Genomic DNA, 23,030 nt, shown 5'->3' on the forward strand with positions numbered 1-23,030 from the left:
CCTGCTGAAATTTGTAACTATTTTAACTATTCAGAAAATTAGTTACTGAACTATTTTATCACCTAAGTTAGTTTTAGCATTGATTCTCTAGGGCAGGAATCCACATTTTCTGTAAAATGTCAAAAAGAATATTTTCAGCTTTGTGGGCCAAATCATTTCTATCACAACTATAACTATCCAACTTGGTCAGTGTAGGGCAAAAGGAGCTATAAGCAATACGCAAACAAAACGATGTGACCAGATTAGGCTCCGGTCTAGTTGCTTATCTCTGTTCTAGAGTTTCCAAATATACTATTGTCATTTGCAAATAGAAATAATATTAAAAATTTTTATCTCTACTAATTTCTCATTTTATTGGACCGCAGCATATTCCAGTCAAATGTTGAATAGTACTGGGTATCCTTGCCCTGTTCCTGATAGTATTAGTGAAAATGTTCCCATTGTTTCCCATTAAGCAACACATTAAGAAAATATCGGTTAATTCCTATTTTGTTAAAATTTTTATTACGTATTGAATTTTGCTGAAGGTCATTTTAGCATCTATATATGATTTGTCTCCTTATATTCATTAACTAGAGGCCCAGTGCATGAAATTTGTACACTCAGAGGGGGTGGGCATTCCCAAGCCTGGCCTGGGGCCTCTCACAATGTGGGAGCCCCGCGATCGATCTCCCCGAAGAGGTAGGCCCCGCCCACCCATCCGTGCTCCTAGATGGATTACCTCAAAGAGGTAGGCCGGAGCCAGGAATCCTGCCCCCCGCGTTGCCACGCAGAGCTGCCAGGAACAACCCCTGGCATTGCCACTTGGAGCCGTGGGACCCACCTCTGCACCGCGCATGCAGCGTCAAGTCCTGGCCCACCTACGCCTACTGTGCACACAGCCTCCTGGTGATGGATTGTTACGGCATGAGGGCGTAAGGGCATCACGGTGTGAGGGTGTGACGACCACATGGGCTTTTATTAGTATAGATATGAGGGCCGAATATTGAACTAACCTGTGTTCTTAAAATAAATCTCACATGGTCATGGTATTTTCTTAATATGGCATTGGAATTTGTTAGCTAATATTTCCTTAGTACTTTGCATCAGTATAATTGATATTAGTGTGTAATTTCTTTTTTGTACTTCCTTTAGGAATTGGTACTATTTTCAATACTCTGAAACAATTTATAGAGTATTGAAACCATCTGGTGCTTTTTTATAGAGTAGTTTGTTCACGTTTCTCATTTTTTGTATAGAAGTTGGACTATTTCAAATGTGGTTAATTTTTATAAACTATATTTGCCTCAGAAATATATTTTTCATCTACGTTTTCAATTTTTTTTGCAAAGCAGTTTGCAAAGTAGGGTCTTATGTTTTTATAAATTGAAATATAATTCACATATCATAAAATCCACCTATTTTACAGTTTATAATGGAACTCCATCCCCTCTCCCAAGTTCATATGCTGAAGTTCTAACCCCTAGTACCTCAAAATGAGACTGTATTTAGAGACAAGGTCTTTAAAGAAGTAATTAAGGTGAACCTGCCCAGTGTGGCTCAGTTGGTTGACAGTCATTTGTGGACTAAAGGTCATCAGTTTGATGGTCAAGGCACATGCTAGATTTCAGGCTCCATCCCTGGTCAAGAAGAGCATGAGGCAGCCAATCTATGTTTCTCTCTCTTTCTCTCTCCCTAAAAATAAGTAAAGATATATTTTTTAAAAAACTAATTAAGGCAAAATGAAGACATTTGGATGGGCCTGATTATGACTGGTGTCCTTATTAAGAAGAGATTAAACATAGACAACACACAAACCAAAGGATAACTATGAAAGAATACAGGGAGAATATGGCCATCTACAGCCTCAAGAAGGCTTCAGAATGAAATCAACCCAGCCAACACCTTGATCTCAGACTTCTAGCCTCTAGAACTATGAGAAAGAAATGCTATTTAATTTTTTTTATTTGATTGATGAAACATAGATTTGTTGTTCCACTTATTTTTATGCATTCATTGGTTGATACTGACCAGGGACAGAACTTGAAACTTTGGCCTTCCAGGATGACACTCCCAACAAAGTGAGCTACCCAGCCAGGGAAGAAAAGGTATTGTTAAGTCACCCAGTCTATGGTATCTATTATGGCAGTCCTAGCAAACTAATAAAATGTACAATTCAGTGTTTTTTAGTATATTCACAAGTTTATGCAACCATTATCATAATCTAATTACAGAACATTTTCATCACTGTAAGAAGAAACTCTGTACCATTAGCTGTCACTCCCAATTCCTGTTTTCCTTGGTCATTGACAACTATTTTATAGCTCTACTAGAGGCCCGGTGCACGAAATTCGAGCAGGAGGGGTGTCCCTCAGCCCAGCCTGTACCCTCTCCAATCTGGGACCCCTGGAGGGATGTCCCACTGCCCATTTAGGCCCGATCCCAGGTATCGGGCCTAAATGGGCAGTCAGACATCCCCCTCACAATCCAGGACTGCTGGCTCCCAACTGCTCGCCTGCCTGACTTCCTGATTGCCCCTAACCACTTCTGCCTGCCAGCCTGATCACCCCCTAACCACTCCGCTGCCAGCCTGATAGATGCCTAACTGCTCACCTGCCAGCCTGTTTGCCCCCAACTTCCCTCCTCTGCCGGCCTGGTCACCCCTAACTGCCCTCCCCTGCAGGGTTGATCGCCTCCAACTGCCCTCCCTTACAGGCCAGGTACTCCCAACTGCCCTCCCATGATGGCCATCTTGTGTCCACATGGGGGCAGGATCTTTGACCACATGGGGGAAGCCATATTGTGTGTTGGAGTGATGGTCAATCTGCATATTACTCTTTTATTAGATAGGATAGAGGCCTGGTGCAGGAGTGGGGGCCAGCTGGTTTGCCCTGAAGGGTGTCCCGGATCAGGGTGGGGGTTCCCTTGGGGTGTGGGGTGGCCTGAGCAAGGGGCCTGTGGTGGTTTTGCAGGCCGGCCACGTCCCCTGGCGACCCAAGCGGAGGCCCTAGTATCTGGAATTTATTTACCTTCTACAACTGAAACTTTGTAGCCTGGAGCGGAGCCAAGCCTCCTGCATGCTCCACGGCCGGCAGCCATTTTTGTTTGGGTTAATTCACCTATAATTGAAACTTTGTAGCCTTAAGCAGAGGCCTGGGCCCAGCCAGTGTGTGCGGAAAGCTTTGCTTTCTCCATTGCCACAGGCAACCCTGGCCTGGTCTCTCCAGCTCCATGGCTGCCGCCATTCTGTTTGAATTTGTTTACCTTCTATAATTGAAACTTTGTAGCTTGAGTGGAGATTTAGGCCTGGCAAGGGCATGAGGAAAGCTTGGCTTCCTCTGTTGCCTGGGAAACCTTGCTCTCTGTGGCTGTAGCCATCTTGGTTGGGTTTATTTGCATACTCGCCCTGATTGGCGGGTGGGCGTGGCTTGGGCACAGCAAAGGTGTGATCAATTTGCATATTACCCTTTTATTAGGTAGGATGGATTTATTTATTCTGTACACTTCATGTAAATGGAATCATATAATACGTGACTTTTTTTATTGTTTCTTTAACTTAGCATGATGTTTTCAGGGTTCATCCACTTTGTGCTATGTAGCTGCATTACACTACTACTTATGGCTGAATAATAGTCCATTGAATGGATATAGCACATCTTACTTACTAATTCATGCATTGATAGACATTTAGGTTGTTTTCACACTTTGGCTATTATGAATAATGATACTATGAACATTCATGTACAGGATTTTATGTGACACTAGAAGCCCGGTGCATGAAATTTGTGCACGGAAAGTGTGGGGGGCGTACCCTCAGCCTAGCCTTCACCCTCTCCAACCCGGGACCCCTCAGGGGATGTCTGACTGCCCGTTTAGGCCTGATCACAGAGATTGGGCCTAAACCGGTAGTCGGACATCCCTCTCACAATCTGGGACCACTGGCTCCTAACTGCTCACCTGCCTGATCGCCCCTAACTTCCCCCCTTGCCAGCCTATCACCTCTAACTGCCTCTGCCTGTTGGCCTGGTCGCCCCCAACTGCCCCCTCTGCCAGCCTGGTCACCCCCAACTGCCCCCTCTGCCAGCCTGGTCACTCCTAACTGCCCCCCCTGCCGGCCTGGTCGCCCCACGCAGCCTGCTGTTCAGTCGTTTGGTCATCCCTCACTAACCCCCCTGCCGGCCTGGTCGCCCCACAGAGCCTGCTGTTCAGTCGTTACTGTTATTGTGATGGTGTCCCGGATAATTTGCATATTTCTCTATTATTAGTATAGATTGTTTTCAATTTTTTAAAACTATTTTTTATTTTTATAGAGAGTAAGGGAGAGGGGGAGAAGGAAACATCAATGTATAATGTTGATTTCTGGCTCCTGCACATCCCCTACCAGGGATCCAGCCCAAAACCTAGGCATATGTCCTGACCAGGAGTTGAACTAGAAACCCTTTGGTACATGGGACAACACCTAAGCAACTGAGCCACACTGGCCAGGGCTGTTTTCTACTCTTTTTGGTATATACCTAAGAATGAAATTGCTGAGTCATATGGCAACAATATCCAACTTTTTGAACTACCAACTTATTTTCCAAAGCAACTGCATCATATTAGATTCCCACCAGCAACGTGTGAGGGTTCTAATTTTCCACATCTTTACTAACACTTGTTATTCTCTCTTTTTTGTTTTATTTCAGAGTGAGAAAGGGGGCAGGGAGAGAGAGAGGGAGAGAGGGAGAGAGAGGGAGAGAGAGGAGAGGGAGAGAGAGAGAGAGAGAGACAGAGAGAGAGAGAGAGAGAGACATTGATGTGAGAGAGAAACATCCATCAGTTGCCTCCTTAAGGCACTTGACTGGGGATTGAAGCCACAACCTGGGCATGTGCTTTGACTGGGAATCGAACCTGCCACTTTTCACTGGATGCTCCAACCATCTGAGCCAAACTGGACCAGGGCCAGTCTTCTTTTGATATAGCCACCCTATTATGTGTGAAGTAGCATCCCATTGTGATTTTGATTTGCATTTCCATTTCCCTAATGAAGGATGGTATGGAGCATCTTTTTGTGTTTTTTTTTTAACCATTTATTGGCATTGTCAACCTATCAACAAGACAGGTATTTTCCCACCCATGATATGAGATTGTTTTCAAGTTTCCATAACACGTGTGCACATATCTTCACCTTGAAAATGAAACATTTCAAGCTTTAGTCAGTGTAGATTCTTCTTCACTTGCACAATTTTTATGCTGCTGTCAGAGGTTTTCTTGGCTTTGAATTCCATTTTTAGTACATCATGGTGATTTGATATACATATACATTGTGAACCACTCTGTATATGTTTTTATTGCCTTATAGCATTAGCAAGAAGTTCCATGGCAATGTTGAAAAGGACTGGTGAAAGGAGACAACCTTGCCTTTTAACAGATAGGAAAGCTTCAAGTTTATTATCATTAAGTATCACATTAGCTGTAGGTTTTTTTGTAGTCTTTATCAAGTTCTCCTTAAGAATGTTCCCCTCAATTCCTAATTAGCTGAGAGTTTTTCTCATGAATGTGTGATTAGGCCTGTCTTTTAGTGAGCCAAAGCCTCTGGACCAGGCGTCCTCAAACTACGGCCTGTGGGCCACATGCGGGTGTTTTTGCCGTTTTTTTTTTTTAACTTCAAAATAAGATATGTGCAGTGTGCATAGGAATTTGTTCATAGTTATTTATTTTTATTTTTTTTATTATTATTTTTTTTTGTTCATAGTTATTTTTAAACTGTAGTCCGGCCCTCCAACGGTCTGAGGGACAATGAACTGGCCCCCTATTTAAAAAGTCTGAGGTCCCCTGCTCTGGACTATGATCATCACAAGAGTTTTTCTGTTTTGTTTTTTCCCCTATTAGTTTAGGTCAGCAAACTCATTAGTCAACAGAGCCAAATATCAACAGTACAACGACTGAAATTTCTTTTGAGAGCCGAAAACCAACTTCTGCGCACGGGCCACGAAGTTTCAATCGCACTGTACGTGCGTGCCCGCACGTGGTATTTTGTGGAAGAGGCCAAAGAGCCGTATGTGGCTCACGAGCCGCAGTTTGCCGACCACTGGTTTAGGTGAAACAAAATGGCTAGAGTTGGATGGAGTTGTGTATTTCCCATCTATATAGAAGGCTAGAGCTGGTTAGAGTTGGGTATTTCTCTTTTGCAGAATCTGATAAAACCTCAGCAGGTTAGATTCTGGTTAACTAGTTTTCCCTGAAGGCAGGGTTTTTTAGGAACAACAGAGTGCTCAGATGTATTTCAAAATGGTTCCTTTTCCTTTCCCCCTGCCGAAGTCCAATGGGATTTTTCTCTAATATTTACTGTGAGAAAATATTGGTGGAGCTCTTGGAGGTGAATCTCACAATATTGTGTGGTCCCCCTATGACTGGGTCTCACTGGAGTTCTTTTAAAAAACACACATATTTCTTTGATTTCAGAGAGGAAGGGAGAGATAGAAATATCCACGATGAGAGAGAAGCATTGATCGGCTGCCTCCTGCATACCCCCCACTGGGGATCGAGACCACAACCCCGGCATGTGCCCTTGGCTGGAATCAAACCTGGGACCCTTCAGTCCGCAGGCCAACGCTCTATCCACTGAGCCAAACCAGCTAGGGCTCCCTGGAGTTCTTAACTGAGTTATCCACACCAAGTCTCCAGCAATTCATCAATTATAGATCTATTAGTTTCTGCTCTTGAGCCTCTGCTCCTGTAAGCAGTAACTCCCTGTATGTCTCCATTTTGGGGGTTAATAATTTGCCTTATATCCTGCCCTCTCTTATGGTGCCAAGAAGACTTGTTGATTTTTTAGTCTGTTCAGCTTTTCACTTGTTGGTAGGATGGAATGGAGGCTCCCAAGTTCTTTACATGTAAATCCAGAAACTAGATTTTTAACAAGAATATATGACCCATTCTTAAGGACTGAGGACAGTATAATCTGTTTTCCCATACATAAAGGTAATTTACTCATTCATCTGTTTGAATTGATGGGAAGCCAAACTCAAAATATTTAAAACTTCAGGCAAAAAGAGAAAGTCTCTTTCTGCTACTTTAAAAGTTATAATGTAATTTTAATAGTTGTGTATTTTTAAAATGCCCTTTACATTCTATTCTTCTGAAAAGTATGGTTCTTTTTCACCTACCTTATATTAATTTTTGTTTATTTCTTTTCCACTATACATTACTTTACTGCATAAAATAAATCAGGAAAATTGCAGGTAGTTTGTGCCAATTTTGTGGTGAAAAAAAACAAAAAAATTCCACATGTGGTTCTGCCAGAAAGAAAACAAGTCTTCTAAATAGGATGAAAGTTGGTCCGACGGTTGTGGGTTATTGTTAAGCTAAATAGGATGAAAAAATGTCTATTCAATGTCTAAGTGTTGCTTTTTTCTCATTTTTGTTTGTTTATTTATTTTTGCTTTTCCTTTTAAAAATGTGTCTTTTTGTTTAATTTTTTTCATATTGGTTGATTTTGAAGCAAAGTGTTGTCGTATATAGTTCTTTCCATACATTTTTCAATATAAAGAATAAATGCTAATCCACACTAATAAAAGAAATATGCAAATTGACTGTCACTTCACGACACCCACCAGCCAACCAGGAGTGAGTATGCAAATTAACTTCATCACCTCCATGGAGACTGACAGCAGGGAGGAGGAAGCTCCCAGCACGGCCTGCTTGGCCGTCGCTGTGGCGACCAGGGAGCAGGCAAGCGCGGCCACAGGCAGCACCCAGCATGGCCTCAGCGACCCGGAAGCAGTGAAGCACAGCCTGCAGGTAGCACCCAGCATGAGCTGCTTGGCTGTCGCCACGGCAACTGGAGAGCAAGCAAGTGTGACCCACAGGTAGCACCCAGCATGGCCTGCCTGGCAGTCGAGCAGGCAGGCCCCGCAGAGAGCAGAGAACCACAGGAGCAGGCCTAAGCCGTCAATAGGACATTCCCTAAGGGCTCCCGGATTGGAGAGCGTGCAGGTCAGGTTGAGGGACCCCGCCCCCATGCACGAATTTCATGCACCGGGCCTCTAGTAAATAGCATAAATATAATAAATAATTTCTATGTGGTTTTCTTCCAAGCATAGGTAAGACTAAACACTAACAGTTTTTATTTTTGGACATTATCAAGAAGTATTATTAAAATTTAACTTTAAATTCTTTAACCAAACATTTTAGATACAAATTTTCATCTACCAAATTAACTTTTTAATGCTATAATTTGGCTGATGTCATATTTATTCAGATTTAAAAATATTATGAAGCTTATTAAAATCCTGATCTACAATATTACAAAAATACCGTATTTTCCAGCGTATAAGACGACTGGGCATATAAGATTTTCCTGGGTTAAAAAGTTGTCTTATACGCCGGAAAATACGGTAGATTGTTGAAAGAGAAATCTACTCTTCCCCCAAAAAAGAGCTTACCAAATACCGTATTTTCCGGCGTATAAGACGACTTTTTAACACAGGAAAATCTTACACGCCAGAAAATACGGTAATTGTATTTTAGAAGTACTTTAGCTATCTGTTTTACTATGACTAGTAGCACAATTGATGTACCAGGAAAATATTTGGCTATCAACCCAAGGAAGTAAAGTCTAACACAAAACAGTTACAACAATATATTTATAAAACTGTTAAAATACATAAATGGAGCCCAGCTGGTGTGGCTCATAGGTTGAGCATTGACCTATGAACCAGGAGGTCACAGTTCAATTCCCAGGTTGCAGATTTGATCCTCAGTAGGGAGCATGCAAGAGACAACCAATCAATAATTCTCTCTCATCATTGATGTTTCTATCTCTCCCTCTCCTTTCCTCTCTGAAATCAATAAAAATATATTTAAAAAAATAAAAGAAATAAAAGACATAAGAGGGAAACAAATATTCAGTATAACTATGTATCATATTTTCATTCCTATTCTGGGACCCTAATATCTAAACATATTAAAAAGTTTCAATTCAAGTTATTATTTGAGATAAAGTTCATATGATTAAAAAATACCTTAATAAATGGATTTGAAAACAATGAAATAATCACTTCTGAGAAAAGCCTTCCCACAAATTTAGGCATAATTAACTAAATACAAACAAAAAAATGAATTGAATTAATATCCTCTAAAAATTGAATTAAAATATAATGTTTTAAAGTGCACAATTCTTAGCTTGGAAGAGACAAATATTCAAACCACCACAAAATCAAAAACCAGCAACAACATGTTTACTTGCTGTGCTAATGCTAAGAATTACAAACATTAAAGATAAATGAAACATTTAAAGCATGTCACCATTCTTATGTCATTTATGATGACATAATAGGGAAAATGTAAGATTCGTTTTTTTTTTTGTTCAACTTGCTATCAAGAGTGGCTAAGGTTCCATGGTGAAAAACTTACACTGGACCATAGGATAGCAAACAGGGTTATTTAAGAAACTAAGTAGTATGTATGTGTGTATGTGTATAGTTTTGTTTAAATTATTATGATATACAAAGTACTGATGAGGTGTTTTTAAATAACTGAAGTATATTCAATGGCTGTAGCAAACTTCTGAGAAAGAAAAACAAGAATAGTACGGGGAAAAAATAAATTAAACTAAGTCCAAGGCAGGCTGCTAATATAATATCAAGTATATAATGCAATGCCAGTAAAATTTATTGGTGATCCTGGAGAAAATAATTACCATTTCTATAATTGAATAGGTAGGTGATAGAAATGCAGAATAGTATTAATAATACAAGAGTAAGATTCAAAATATTATTAAAATAATATTTAGTTTTCTGCATAGTTTATAGTTCTGAATAGTTTAGTTTTCAAAATTTAAAATAATACAGAAATAAATCCAGTATAAATCTGAAAATTCAGTATATAACAAAGGTAGATTTTCTAATCACAAATAACAAATTAAGGAATGTTACTGTCACAACTGGCTATGCACTGAGAAGAAAACAAATTGGATCTTATTATTACATTCCACATACAAAAATTCATTTGAGTTTAATTTTTACAGTCCAGGAGTAGGTAAGACTTTTTAAGCTAAGCTAGAAAAGCAAAAGTGATAAAAGAAATTGTAGACAAATTTTATTATATGAATGTACCTGTGGCAAAAGATATTAAATGATAAGTTAGACAAATGAGAGTTGAAAAACTGGGGTAATACTACAAATTGAAAAGAAAGGATAATCAACCAATACAAATATGTATTTAAAGTAGTACTTTTGATTGAAAAAATATGATGAATATACATGTTGAAATTTGATGTTGTTTTATAAAATAAATGGTAAAAGATAATCCTTATATAATAAAGAGCTAATATACTAATTAGACCGAACAGCAGAACAACCATCCAGACGACTGTCCAGACGACCTTCTGGATAAAGCCGGGGCTGCGAGGGCAGAGGCCCTTGCATGAATCTCATGCATTGGGCCTCTAGTTTATATATATGTGTATATATGTATATATATGAGTATCTCTGATGTGCATGTGTGTGTGATATAACTATTCTTTTAAGAATGTATGACCATGGAGCCCTAGCCAGTGTGGTTCAGTGGACAGTGTTGGCCTGTGGACTGAAAGGTCCCAGGTTCGATTCTGGTCAAGGCCATATGCCCAGGTTGCAAGCTCCATCACCAGCAGGGGGTGGGCAAGAGACAGCCAATCAATGATTCTCTCTCATAATTGATGTTTCTATCTCTCTCTCCCTCTCCCTTCCTCTCTGAAATCAATCCTATATAATAAAGAAGTAATATGCAAATTGACCATCATGCCCTCGCACAAGATGGCCACCCCCATGTGGTCACAAGATGGCCACCACAAGATGGCCGGCAGGGGAGGGCAGTTGTGGGTGATCAGGCCACTAGGGGAGGGCAGTAAGGGGTGACCAGGCCAGCAGGGGAGGGCATTGGGGGCGACCGGGCCTGCAAGGGAGGGAGGGCAGTTGGGGGAGGACAAGGCCTACAGGGGAGGGCAGTTGGGGGCAACCAGGCCTGCAGGGGAGGGCAGTTGGGGGCGACCGGGCCAGCAGGGGAGAGCAGTTGGGGGCAACCAGGCTGGCAGGGAAGCCAGTTTGGGGGACCAGGCCTGCAGGGGAGGGCAGTTGGGGACAACCAGGCCTGCAGGGGAGGGCAGTTGGGGGCAACCAGGCAGGCAGGGGAGGGCAGTGAAGGGCATCCAGGCCGGCAGGAGAGGGCAGTTAGGGGCAACTGGAACGGCAGGGGAGCAGTTAGGTGTCGATCAGGCTGGCAGGGGAGTGGTAAGGGGGTGATCAGGCTGGCAAGCAGAAGCCATTAGGGCAATCAGGCAGGCAGGCAGACAAGCGGTTGGGAGCCAGCAGTCCCGGATTGTGAGAGGGATGCCCGACTGCCGGTTTTGGCCCGATTCCTTTGGGATTGGGCCAAAACCGGCAGTCTGACATCCTCCAAGAGGTCCCAGATTGGAAAGGGTGCAGGCTGGGCTGAGGAACCCCCCCACCCCCAGTGCACGAATTTCATGTACCAGGCCTCTAGTACAAATATATTTATTTATGTTTTTTAAAAAAGAATGTGTGACCATGCAGAAAATAAATGCAAAAGGATGCTCACTAATTTTGCAAGAATGTTGTGAAGTAGTAAATAGAGACATGAGAGCCAAATTTAAAAGGAAAAGAGAAGGGGGGGGCATGGGAGATAAAAAAAAAAAGTGAAAGAAAAGGACTCAACCAAGATGGCGGCATAGTTAAACAACTAAACTGCCGCCGCGCACAACAATTTCAAAAATACAACTAAAAGACAAAACGTCTACCACCCAGAACCACGGGAAAGCTGGCTGAGTGGAAGATTTACAACTAAGAAGGAAAAAGAAAGGAGAACAAACGCGGAAAAGCAGAGGTACGGAGGCGCGCGAAGCGGGCTGGTGGCGGGTGACAGGGTGTGCAGCTTTTTTCCAACCTAAAGAGAGATAAGCTCCCAATCACTCTGAAATCCAGTTTCTGGGGACATGTGGGGGACCCAGATGCCTATGGGGAGAAGCTGGACTCTCGGCCATCAGGTCGGAAAGTGAGAGTGACTTTCCTGCAGAGGTGTGCCCAGCAATCAGTGTTTACTGCGCTGGAGCGTGGGACGCAGGGACTTGAAAAGGCGGAAAGGCAGAGGTGGCTGATGGCAGCCATCGCCGTTTGCCATGCCCTAGCCTAGTGATGCCCTGAGACCCCGCACCACCCTGAGGCCCCGCCCCACACATTCTACAAACCCGCCCAGGCTCCACACAGCAGCTTTTGCATATAAATGGCCTGTTCTGTGGCAGCTTAACCAAATGAACTGCAGCTCCAGTCAGACTGCTCCAAAACCGCCAAACCCCAAGCAAAGAGGAGAAAACTAGTTCTTGCTGTAGCTCCTGCTGGGTGGCCTCAGACAGTAGCTGACCTGCACCCCATTGGAGACCCAGAATCTAGGGTATCTAGTGGTCAGTGTGAAACGACACCAGATTTCAACCACTCTCATAGAGGCAGCCTCAGTGAGCACCAAAGCCCTACTGGAACAAGTCCCACCCCATAAACGTGTCTCCAGCACCGCAATTCTTCCGTTATAGACACAGCGGGTCCTCACAGCCAATTGGCCTGGAGGTCAATTCCTCCCAGTGACACCAACAACAATCAAGACTTAACTACAACAAGGCTGTACACACAGTCCAAAAAGGGGTGCACCAAGAGCGTCCAGCTCAGGTAACTGGAAGGCTGACCTGTTGAACCAATAGGACATCGAGTACACAAAGCTACCCTATCAACTAGGGGAAGCAGTGAAAATGAGGAGGCAAGGAAACAGATCCCAAACAAAAAAAATGGAGGAGAACAAACGAATGGACATAGAGTTCAAAACCACAGTTATAAGGTTTTTCAAGAATTTCATGGAAAAGGCCGATAAATTTAATGAGACACTCGAGGATATGAAAAAGGACCAACTAGAAATTAAGCATACACTGACTGAAATAAAAAATATTATACAGAGACCCAACAGCAGACTAGAGGAACGCAAGAATGAAGTCAAAGATTTGGAATACAAAGAGGCAAAGGACACTCCTCCAGAGAAGCAAGAAGAGAAGAGAATTCAGAAAATTGAAGATAGTGTAAGAAGCCTTTGGGACAACTTCAAGTGTACCAACATCAGAATTATGGGGGTGCCAGAAGAAAAGAGAGAGCAAGACGCTGAAACCCTATTTGAAGAAATAATGACTGAAAACTTCCCCCACCTGGTGAAAGAAATAGACTTACAAGTCCAGGAAGCACACAGAACCCCAAACAAAAGGAATCCAAAGAGGACCACACCAAGACACATCATAATTAAAATGCCAAGGGCAAAAAGACAGAGAGAGAATCTTACAAGCAGCAAGAGAAAAACAGTTAGTTACTTACAAGGGAGCACCCATACGATTATCAGCTGATTTCTCAACAGAAACCATGCAGGCCAGACGGGAGTGGCAAGAAATATTCAAAGTGATGAATAGCAAGAACCTACAACCAAGACTACTCTACCCAGCAAAGTTATCATTCAGAATTAAAGGGCAGATAAAGAGCTTCACAGATAAGAAAAAGCTAAAGGAATTCATCACCACCAAACCAGTGTTATATGAAATGCTGAAAGGTATTATTTAAAAAGAGGAAAAAGAAGGAAAAAGTAAAGATAAAAATTATGAACAACAAATACATACCTATCAAGTGAATCTAAAAGTCAAGTGAATTAAAAATCTGAAGAACAGAATAAACTGGTGAACACAATAGAATCAGGGGCATAGAATCAGAGTGGATTGATAATTCTCAGGGGGAAAGGGGTGTCTGTGTGCGGGGTACGGGAAGAGACTGGACAAAATCATACACCTATGGATAAGGACAGCGGGGGGAGGTAAGGGCAGAAGGGAGGGTGGGAACTGGGTGGAGAGGAGATATGGGGGGAAAAAAACAATTGTAATAATCTGAACAATAAAGATTTATTAAATTAAAAAAAAATGAGGATAAAAAAAAAAAAAAGAAAGTAAAGGACTATACTATAACTAGAGGCCCGTTGCGGTCCCTTAGCTTGGCCTGTGGGGATCGGGCCAAAACTGGGCTCTCTGAAACCCCCCGAGGGGTCCTGGATAGTGAGAGGGCATAGGCCAAGCTGAGGGACCCCACCGGTGCATGATCAGGGCTGGGGAGGGACTGCGGGAAGGCTGCCTTGCCCAGTCCTGATTGGGACCAATCGGGGCTTGCTGGCTGGGGAGGGGCGGTGGGAGGGCTCCAGGGTGTGTCTGGCCCATCTCACCCAGTCTCCATCAGCCAGACCCCAGCAGCAAGCTTACCTACCTTTTGGAGTGTCTGCCCCCTGGTGGTCAGTGCGTGACGTAGTGACTGGTCAAATGGTCAGACACTTAGCATATTAGGCTTTTATTATATAGGATAGCTAGTATGTATGATGCAATCAACATATACATTGTTATAAAGTTGTACACATATGTGGACATGAAAAATATTTAAGATAAAAATGGGGCTCTAATCAAACTTGCCAAAGGAAATACCAAAAAACTTCATATCAGTAGTTGGATGCTCTTCTGCTTGTATTGTCATAAAATATAGTCTGAAGTGGCCATGGAGGCTGAGCAGAGTCCTGAATTATTATGATTCTGAAATTGTGTGTTTGAGTTTAGCTTGACTGTATTCAAGGAACAGGAAGAACCTCCCTCTTGGGAGCATACCCCACCTTTGCTTTCCTCCTCCCACCCAGGTGTATTACCATTAGCTTCCGCACTGTGCACTCCAAAGCTCCAAGGGCCCCTCCTTTACCTCTACAATTGTTTCCTAAGCCCATTTCTTCTATAAATTACTCCTACCTCTGCGATTTCCAAATAAATATTCTCTTATTTTAAACAAAAGGAACAGGGTCAGTTCAATACTTAAGAAGATGTTTAAGGGACTTACGTAATATTAAATAATAAATACTACATATTAAAGTTACCTATAACTAAATAGTAGATCCTCAAGTTGGTTGAAGCTCCCTTCTCCAGGGATCAATGATATTCCTATATGAGAAAAAAATTGGCATCCTTATAAGCACTCTTCCTATAAGCACTCTCCTTTCATCCTAGGTATTACCTCCTGTTCCTCAAAAGTTTAAGAAATAACCAACGTTCAAAAACGATTTGATTTACAAAAAGCAAATATAACCATACTTTTTTTCAAAATCACACCATTTACACAAAGTAAAGAATGTCTATAAGATTGCCCTTGCCGCTCTAGCCGGTTTGGCTCAGTGGATAGAGTGTCGGCCTGCAAACTGAAAGGTCTCAGGTTCAATTCCAGTCAAGGGCACATGCCCAGGTTGTGGGCTCGATCCTCAGTGGGGGACTTGTAGGAGGCAGCTGATCCATGATTCTCTCTCATCATGAATGTTTCTCTCTCTCTTGCCCTCTTCCTTCCTCTCTAAAATCAATAAAAATATATTTTAAAGAAAGAAAGATTGCCCTTGCCAAAGAGAGGCGTCTTAGAAAGTTAGGATAAGTTAGGATGAGGGTTGATAAAAAGTGAGGAAGTCCTGGCCAATATGACTCAGTTGATTGGGTGTCATCCTGTGCTCCAAAAGGTTGCTGGTTGGCTTCTCCATCAGGGCAGATGCCCCAGTCGCGGCTCAATCTCCAGTGGGGAACGTGCAGGAGGCAGGTAATCATGCTCCACTCTCACATCAATGTTTCTCTTTCTCTCTCCCTTTCTTTCTCTCTAAAAATAAAAATGTTTAAAAAGTTGGGAAAACAGGGACTATGGAATTGAATATATGAAAAAGAACTCTATAAACTATGAAGTAGCTGAAGAAATAGTTAAATATAAAAGTAAAGGGCTGCTATGACCATGACCAAAGGACAAATTTATAAAGTAGAAAGGGAAAAAATGAGTAATAGTAGTATGACCCTAATTTAGAGAAGAAGCCAAGTTAAAAAATGTAAACTAATGTGAGTAGTGTGGGCAAGTGGTGAAAAAGATTTAGATAGATACTGAAAGGTGTGTCATAAGGAGAAAAAGTTCAGCAAAGGAAGGTCATGTGGAGGAACTCAAGTAAAAAAGGCAACCATGGAATCTAAGTTGGTCATAATAATTGTGATTTCAAACATTTTGCATATCAAATCATTTTTTTCTGATTTTTCATTCAGAAAATAGTCATTATTGTACCTATTTGTATCCACAACTCCTATAAATTTGTCTTTAACATAGGAAAGGCTCAATTATTTGTTGGTAATGATAATTTCATAGAATTGCAAATAAAAGAAAGTGCATTATAAAAACAATAAAAATTAACCATTCTCAAAGAATAAAAATTTATAAGTGGTCTTGACCTATTTACTAGTATCAACAGGAAACTAGAGTCTGGAAGGTCTGTTTGTTTAGCTTAGAAAATTGGTACCACACTCACCTCTGCTGATAACATCAGTGCTGGGTGGGGATGAAGCCATAATCTGCCAACATCTGAATCATCCTTGCCAGGTTAGGGGGTTCTGCAGAGAAGTTACTGCTACCAGGTCTGACTGCCATAGCTCAGGAAATTGGTGCAGTCATTCCTCTTAGTGCAGAATACACTTGAGAAGAAGTTTAAGAGACCTATGTAATATTAAGCCCCAGAAAGATAGCATTAGTCATGGTTTGGACATGGAATGTAAGAGCTAACAACTGTGGAATGCTTACTGTTTCAGGAACTGATGTATTATCTTATTTAATGCTTTCGACAACCCTATGGGGTATAGGCATTGTTATTAATCCCATTTTATAGGAAACAAGTCCAGGCCAGTGGAAGGTTAAGAAATTGTTCAGGATAACAAAGGTAGCAAAGTAAATGGCGGAGCTGGGATTTGAACCCATGCAGTCTGGTACTTAGGGTGCGTATATTCATAACCACAATGCTACAGGTAACCTTCAAACAGGCTGGAAGGAAAAACCCATTTTCTAAAAAGGGCACACTGATTCTCTCAAAAGTGATCTGTGTTCATTTTACCCCATATTAGCTGCTTAATCTTAAACTCACATTCCAAAAAGCTAGACTGGCATTTATGAGCCAACTTTAAATAATAGTAATCCAATTTTAAATCTTTAACATCCATAATATTTTACAACTTACAATAGTGAAAATGGACAGTCTCTTAGTCTCCAAGACAGCGAAAAATGGGGATGGTAGTAATAGTGCATTCCCTCCAGATTAAATGACAAAGAAATACATATAAGCGTCATAATTCATTTATTAGAATTACTTGAATTCAATGAATTGCTTAAAACAACCTAGTAAAATAGGTCACTTTAAAAATCAAGTGCTGTCAGCATATCGGCAAGTTTCAATATATCTCCGGACAAAGAACTTTTTTATGTTTGATACATTCCTCAGAATCACCTAAATCCACATGACATTATCAAGTCCACATAAATTATGGCTTTTCCTCTCACCTACTCTTGTATGTATTAGTATTCATTTACATCTTAGTTTATCACTTCGGTTTTTTGGGTTTTTTTTGGTGAAAGTTTCGTCTAATTTCATCAGACGATTAAAAAAATTTTCATCAGATCATTTGCCTTAGTTTTCCTTCCTCTTTTTAAATGGATGCAATTTTTACTACGAAATCTGTTGCTACACTACCAAGTATCAGTGTCACTATTGAAAAGTATCACCACCCAAACGGCATTACCGATTAAAAAAAAAACAAAAACGTCAGGTTGGATCGGCTCCCACCCTGAAAGGGGAGGGCTGGCAGACATTCAATGGGGAGGGCCGGGAGGAGGGGAGGTCGGCAAAGGCAGTGCTTGATTCAAGTCGTAGCTAAACATTCCCAGCGCCACTTACCAGGCGCAAAAAAAAAAAAAAAAAAAAGGGGGGGGGGGGGGCTGCACTGTATTTCGAGCAGTGGGGCCCCGCGGGTTTGCGGGAGGGGCTGAGAGCCTGTAACCGGGACTCGGGTGCCAGGGAGCGCAGGGCTGGATCAGAGCCCCTCGCCACCTCGGCGGCGGCGGCGGCGGCCAAGCAGGGCCAGGCCTTCAGCGCCCGTCTCCGGGCGCCCGCACACTCGCCGGCCCGGCCGCCAGCCCAGCGGACGACCGGCCGCAGCCGCTTACCGGTGGCGCCTCGCCGCCTCCTCCGGGGCAGCCCTCCAACGGTTGCCGCAGTCAGAGCACCACCCCGCGGTGGGGCACGTCGAGTCCGCCGAGCGCTCTCCGATTCCCGCAGCGCCGCCACTCTCGCGAGAAGCCGGCGGAGCCCGAGAACTGGGAGGAGGAGGAGGAGGAGAAGAAGGGAGGGGCACTTAACGGTGGCAGCTGGTTCTGCGCCGGATCCGGGAGAGAGGGGCGGGCGCCATTGTGCTTCGCTGCCGGCTGCTCTGCCTCCGCGTCCTCGCGCTCCGAGGAGGAAGGCGGCGGAGAGGGCGCAGTGAGCGGGTCGCGCCCCGTTCAGTACCAGCCCCGGAGCGGAGGTAATGGGCTGCGGAGCTCGGGCTTCCCGGGAGGGCGGGGGGGAGGTGGGTTAGGCCAGGCCGCGGTGGGGGAGGGGAGGGACCGAAGTGCAGGCCTGAGGCCGCGGAGGCCGCTTCCTCCTAAGCAAGATGGGGCGGACGAGCTGGATTCGGGTGCGAAGGGAGGCCGGTGGCCTTCAGGAAGTTTGTGACGGACGGAGGGGAGCAGACTGTACGCCTTTTAGACGCACGGTGGCACAGGGCACGGGGCTGGAGCCCTGCTTTGGCCTCTGGCAGCAGCCCTTTCCGACTGGGTAAGGAGCGTCCTCCCCGCCGAGCCCCGCGGGCCGGGAGGATCACGAGGGGGCGGTGTGGACGCGAGGTGGAAGGTGGGGGGGCGGCTTGAGGCTCTGCCAACCCAGCCTCGAAGGGAAGGGGCTGTCCCCTGCCCCTCGGGTGCTGCGAAGATTTGCTTAGTGATCGTTCCCGTTCTTGAATATCGTGACACCTGGGGGAGTTCTTTCTGTGCTGTGGTACATTGTGGGTATTTCAAATTGAAGTAGGTGGTGATATGTAGGAAAAACGGACCTCAAGGCGTAAGAATTAAAAATATGGAAGCCACCAGCAGTAGAACACTCCCTCATTTTGATGAAACTGCGTAGGGAGGACTTGAGAACGTGTGCGAACACGCACCAAAAAATACTGAAATACTTTTTTTTCCCTACGTATAGATGTAGATAATAGGTACGGGAACTCTGTCTTGGTAATAAAGTCGTCACGACTAGTATCGTTTGGCACTTTCAAACGTGCCAAGTGAAATTGAATTTGGTAAGATTCCCCCCCCATTTTTGTAGAATTTTTGAGGTATTTTTTCTTTTTTTATTAAGTCTCCCCTTTTCTTAACTCCTATCCATCCATAATCTGTATAGAGCTAAGAGGTAAGGTTAAAGGTGAAGTTTTGACTTAAAACAGTGTAGATTTTTTTTCCCCATGAGATGGGGGTCCGTATTTTATTTACAGCTCTACAGCATTGTGTGAAAGAACAGTGGTGTATCAAATGATCTGGTCTTGATTTTGCAGCAAATTATTTAACCTCTTCATATTTCCTTAGAAATACAGCAGTTAATTCCTAGACTTGATGTGAGGATTAACTTAGATGAGGCAGACAACACTACTGGGGGACCTAATGCTTGCAGAGTTAATTTTTAATGGACACAAACAATTTGAATTGTACCTAACGCCCACTTGTTGAGGAATTGTTGTCCAAATAACCTTAAAATTCTACTTTTTGCTTGTTCTGTCCCCCACAGATGGCTCACAGCTTCACACAATATATATTTATATAAGTTCTCTAATACGAATGTGATAAGAACTTTTACAACTCTTATTTTGCCTTATGTTATACCACAGATGTAAGCATAGTCGGGGGGTTTTCAACCTCTTGCATGCTGGGTAGGTGTCTTGAATAAAATTTAAAATTCCTACTTATTTAAGTACAAGTGATTTATCTTTCTGCAACGTTAGCAAGAGAGCTTCTTTTCCTAGATGAAGCACAAAGATGCCCCTATTTAGACATGCCACATATGTTTTACTTGAAGTTCTCAAATAATCAACTTGGATATAAAAAGTCATCTGTGGCACTCATGCAGCAATGAGTTTTAATCAGCCCTGTATTCACTTCACAAAACTCTCCATCTGGTATGTGTTCAAGAGTTACCCACACTTTACTATTGTATTTTAGGAAAATAATTGTAATAGTGAAAAATTATCAAATAATGTAAAACATTTTTTGATAATTTGTTATTTGTTGTTTACTGGTTTCTAGATGAGGGCTTCACGTTTCAAGAATGAGCTTGACACACAGCGTCTGCCCTCCAACAGCTCACAGTTTAGTCATCAGACTAATATATAAACAACTACTCCTATTATCTTAGTGTAAGTACATAATAGTACCTTGGGAGCACAGAGGACGGGTGTTTATCCTTGGGGAAAATTTTATAGGAAGTATTGCTTTAACAAAGATGTGAAGGATGATGACTTAAGAGTTTGATAATGAAACTGCAAAGTCATGGTATCATGGTTTTAGGAATGGACAGTTTTTCCCCATAGCTGAAACAAATTGAATGGAAATTAGAGCAAGCCATGAAAGACCTGTATTGTTTACAAAGTTAGTGCTCTGCTGTTGGGAATGAAGAGCTATTGCATCCCTGAGCCAAATAAAAATGATTTTTAGATTATCTTTGCTGATACATACTTCTTTACTACGGATACTTAAGTGCCAGTAATAAACTGGGAAATGCACAGGCTTTCTTCAAACCTCATTTTCAACCAACAAATTAAACTTAAGAAGTAATGAGTCAAAATAAAAGAATCAGCCAAAACCGGTTTGGCTCAGTGGATAGAGCGTTGGCCTGTGGACTGAGGGGTCCCGGGTTCGATTCCAGTCAAGGGCATGTACCTTGGTTGCGGGCACATCCCCAGTGGGGGGGGGGGGGGGCGCGTTCAGGAGGCAGCTGATAGATGTTTCTCTCATCTATGTTTCTAACTCTCTCTCCCTTCCTCTCTGTAAAAAATCAATAAAATATATTTTTTTAAAAATTAAAAAATAAAAGAATCAACAGCTGATCACATTAAGATGATAACCAGTTAAAATGAGTAAGATTTTGAGTTCCTACTAAGACCTACTTGAATTCATTAATGCAGAATTCTATTACAGTGAAATAATTTATCTTCTCACAAATCATTATTTTACAAGAAAATATATCTGTAATACAGTTGCTAGTCATAAAATGAACCCAAAAGCAGGGGCATAAACTTACAATTAGAGAGTTATTTGGCTGAAGTTTAATTTTTATTGACTTTAATTTTTAATTTTTCTACTCTGGTCTGAACTCATGGTCAAAGCTGGTTTTTCTCGTTCTCTGTGACTATACCGGTTAGACTAGATAAGTTGAACACCTGGTTTTCAAATCGCCTGCTGGTCTACTACAAAACCCACTTTTGTCAACAGCTTTAAAAGAGGGCATATTTTTTTATCTTAAAAGTTAGTTCTCATCTTTCCATTATAATTATTGCACTTGAATGTAATGTATTTCTCACTTTCCAGAAAAAAAACCCAAAATGGTTTCCACTTACTGAATGAAGATTGAAACTTTAGACATGAATATTAAATACACTTCAAAGGAGAACAGATTATCTCAAAGTACTGTGGTGTAGACTTAACATCATAGTCACATTTTCTCATGGGGATATTGAACTTTTTCTAGTTATTTTTTAAAGATAGATCTATCTTTGTGTCTTAAATATTTATAAGACCCAAGAAATTTTATGCTTTCCTCATGTGACCTCCCTTAGCTTCCATGTCTCCATGTTCACTAGGAAAAATAAGACATTAGAATTTCTTATTGAGAAAAAAAACTTTCCCCAGAAGCAGATTTTTTAAAAAAGAATATACCAAGTAGGGGTAAGTAATAGAATTTTTACTATGTTTGTAGTTAATAATTGGTAATTACAGTACATTGTTGTTGTCTTTTATAACTCTGGCCTTCATGACATGTATGTATTGTGCAGTAATGTGCTTTTGGTAATTCAGCAACTGCAACTCACTTGGATATTTAGGGCAAATTCTCAGTTACCCCCTGAAATAGAATCAGATTTTTCTTAGAAACTGACATGATAATTGTAGGAAAGTGAAAATTAGGTTTAGATTTTGAAGCTTTATGGCTGTATAGCAACCCACCTCACCATCTAGTGGATTAAAGCTACTGTCAGTGTAAGAAAACATTCAAATCTGTGAAGAATTTTTGTGAGTTTATTTGAGCCAAACTCAACAAATACCGGGAAGCAGAATCTCAAAGAATTGAGATAATGCCCCGGAGAATGGCACTTTATTGTTTACGTTACAATCAAAAGAGGAGATATAAGTGGGTTACATGAAATCCATTGGTGATAGATTAGGGAGGCTGGAGAAAGCAAAGCAGGGGAAAACCTCTAGGTTGGGTAAAAAGTAAAATGATAGACACACCATTCTTTTACTTAGGTGGTTGCAGGAGACTTAACAATCAACAATTAACTCAATCACAATGAGTCAAGAACAGCATGGTGCCTGTCTGTGCTTTGAGGGGTTTGGGAAAAAAGGAAAATTGTACTTTGCCATTCCAGCAATATGTTATCATAGATGCAAAAAGACAATAGACAGGCTCAGTTAAGGTAAGATTACAGCCTAAGTAGGGCATAACTACCCACCATAAACTGCTTTTAGTTTAAAAAGTTTTAATTTCAGACCATCCTTTGTGGTTACTTTAGTTCTCCAAGATTGCAAGGCCACCACAGAGGCCTTCTCTGAACTAGTCAGGTTAGCATGGTCCCTTTTTGGACACACTAATGTTTACTATTTTTTTTTTACACTTCTGTATGCCTTTTGGGCAGGTATACTGGTTTTGCCCAGGTTCATTCATGTTCATCATTCAGCTGGAAGATTTCTCAGGCTGGAAGGTCCAAGATGGCATCACTGACATGACTGACAGTGGTGGTGCTTTTATGATACGGGGGTTTCAAGACCAATCTAAGAGAGGGAAAGCGGAAGCTATAAGACTTCTTACAGCTTGGCAAATCATATAATGTCACG

At 42.0% G+C, this 23,030-nt stretch overlaps 1 protein-coding gene and 1 long non-coding RNA gene across 9 annotated transcripts in view; one reads left to right on the top strand and one right to left on the bottom strand.

Annotated features, from left to right (window-relative positions):
• LOC114230487 (uncharacterized) overlaps window positions 1-18,286 on the bottom strand; it is a 57,487-nt gene extending 39,201 nt beyond the window's left edge. The window contains exons 1-4 of one of the 2 annotated variants that reach the window (XR_003616408.2): window positions 18,069-18,281; window positions 16,387-16,571; window positions 14,941-15,004; window positions 8,599-8,801 (exon numbers count right to left, since the gene is read on the bottom strand). This is a non-coding gene — a long non-coding RNA (uncharacterized LOC114230487). Of the gene's footprint in view, window positions 1-8,598; window positions 8,802-14,940; window positions 15,005-16,386; window positions 16,572-18,068 lie in introns of those variants that run through there. The other variant, XR_003616406.2, reaches the window with a different exon arrangement.
• A 72-nt stretch (window positions 18,287-18,358) lies between these two features.
• MARCHF7 (membrane associated ring-CH-type finger 7) overlaps window positions 18,359-23,030 on the top strand; it is a 42,242-nt gene continuing 37,570 nt past the window's right edge. For 2 of the 7 annotated variants that reach the window (XM_054722932.1, XM_054722930.1), the window contains exon 1: window positions 20,234-20,338. The gene's annotated coding sequence lies outside the window, so the exon portion shown is untranslated. Of the gene's footprint in view, window positions 18,425-20,231; window positions 20,339-23,030 lie in introns of those variants that run through there. The other 5 variants (XM_028141140.2, XM_028141141.2, XM_054722929.1 and 2 more) reach the window with 5 other exon arrangements.

Source organism: Eptesicus fuscus, chromosome 11 (genome assembly GCF_027574615.1).
Source record: "Eptesicus fuscus isolate TK198812 chromosome 11, DD_ASM_mEF_20220401, whole genome shotgun sequence".
Taxonomy (NCBI): domain Eukaryota; kingdom Metazoa; phylum Chordata; class Mammalia; order Chiroptera; family Vespertilionidae; genus Eptesicus; species Eptesicus fuscus.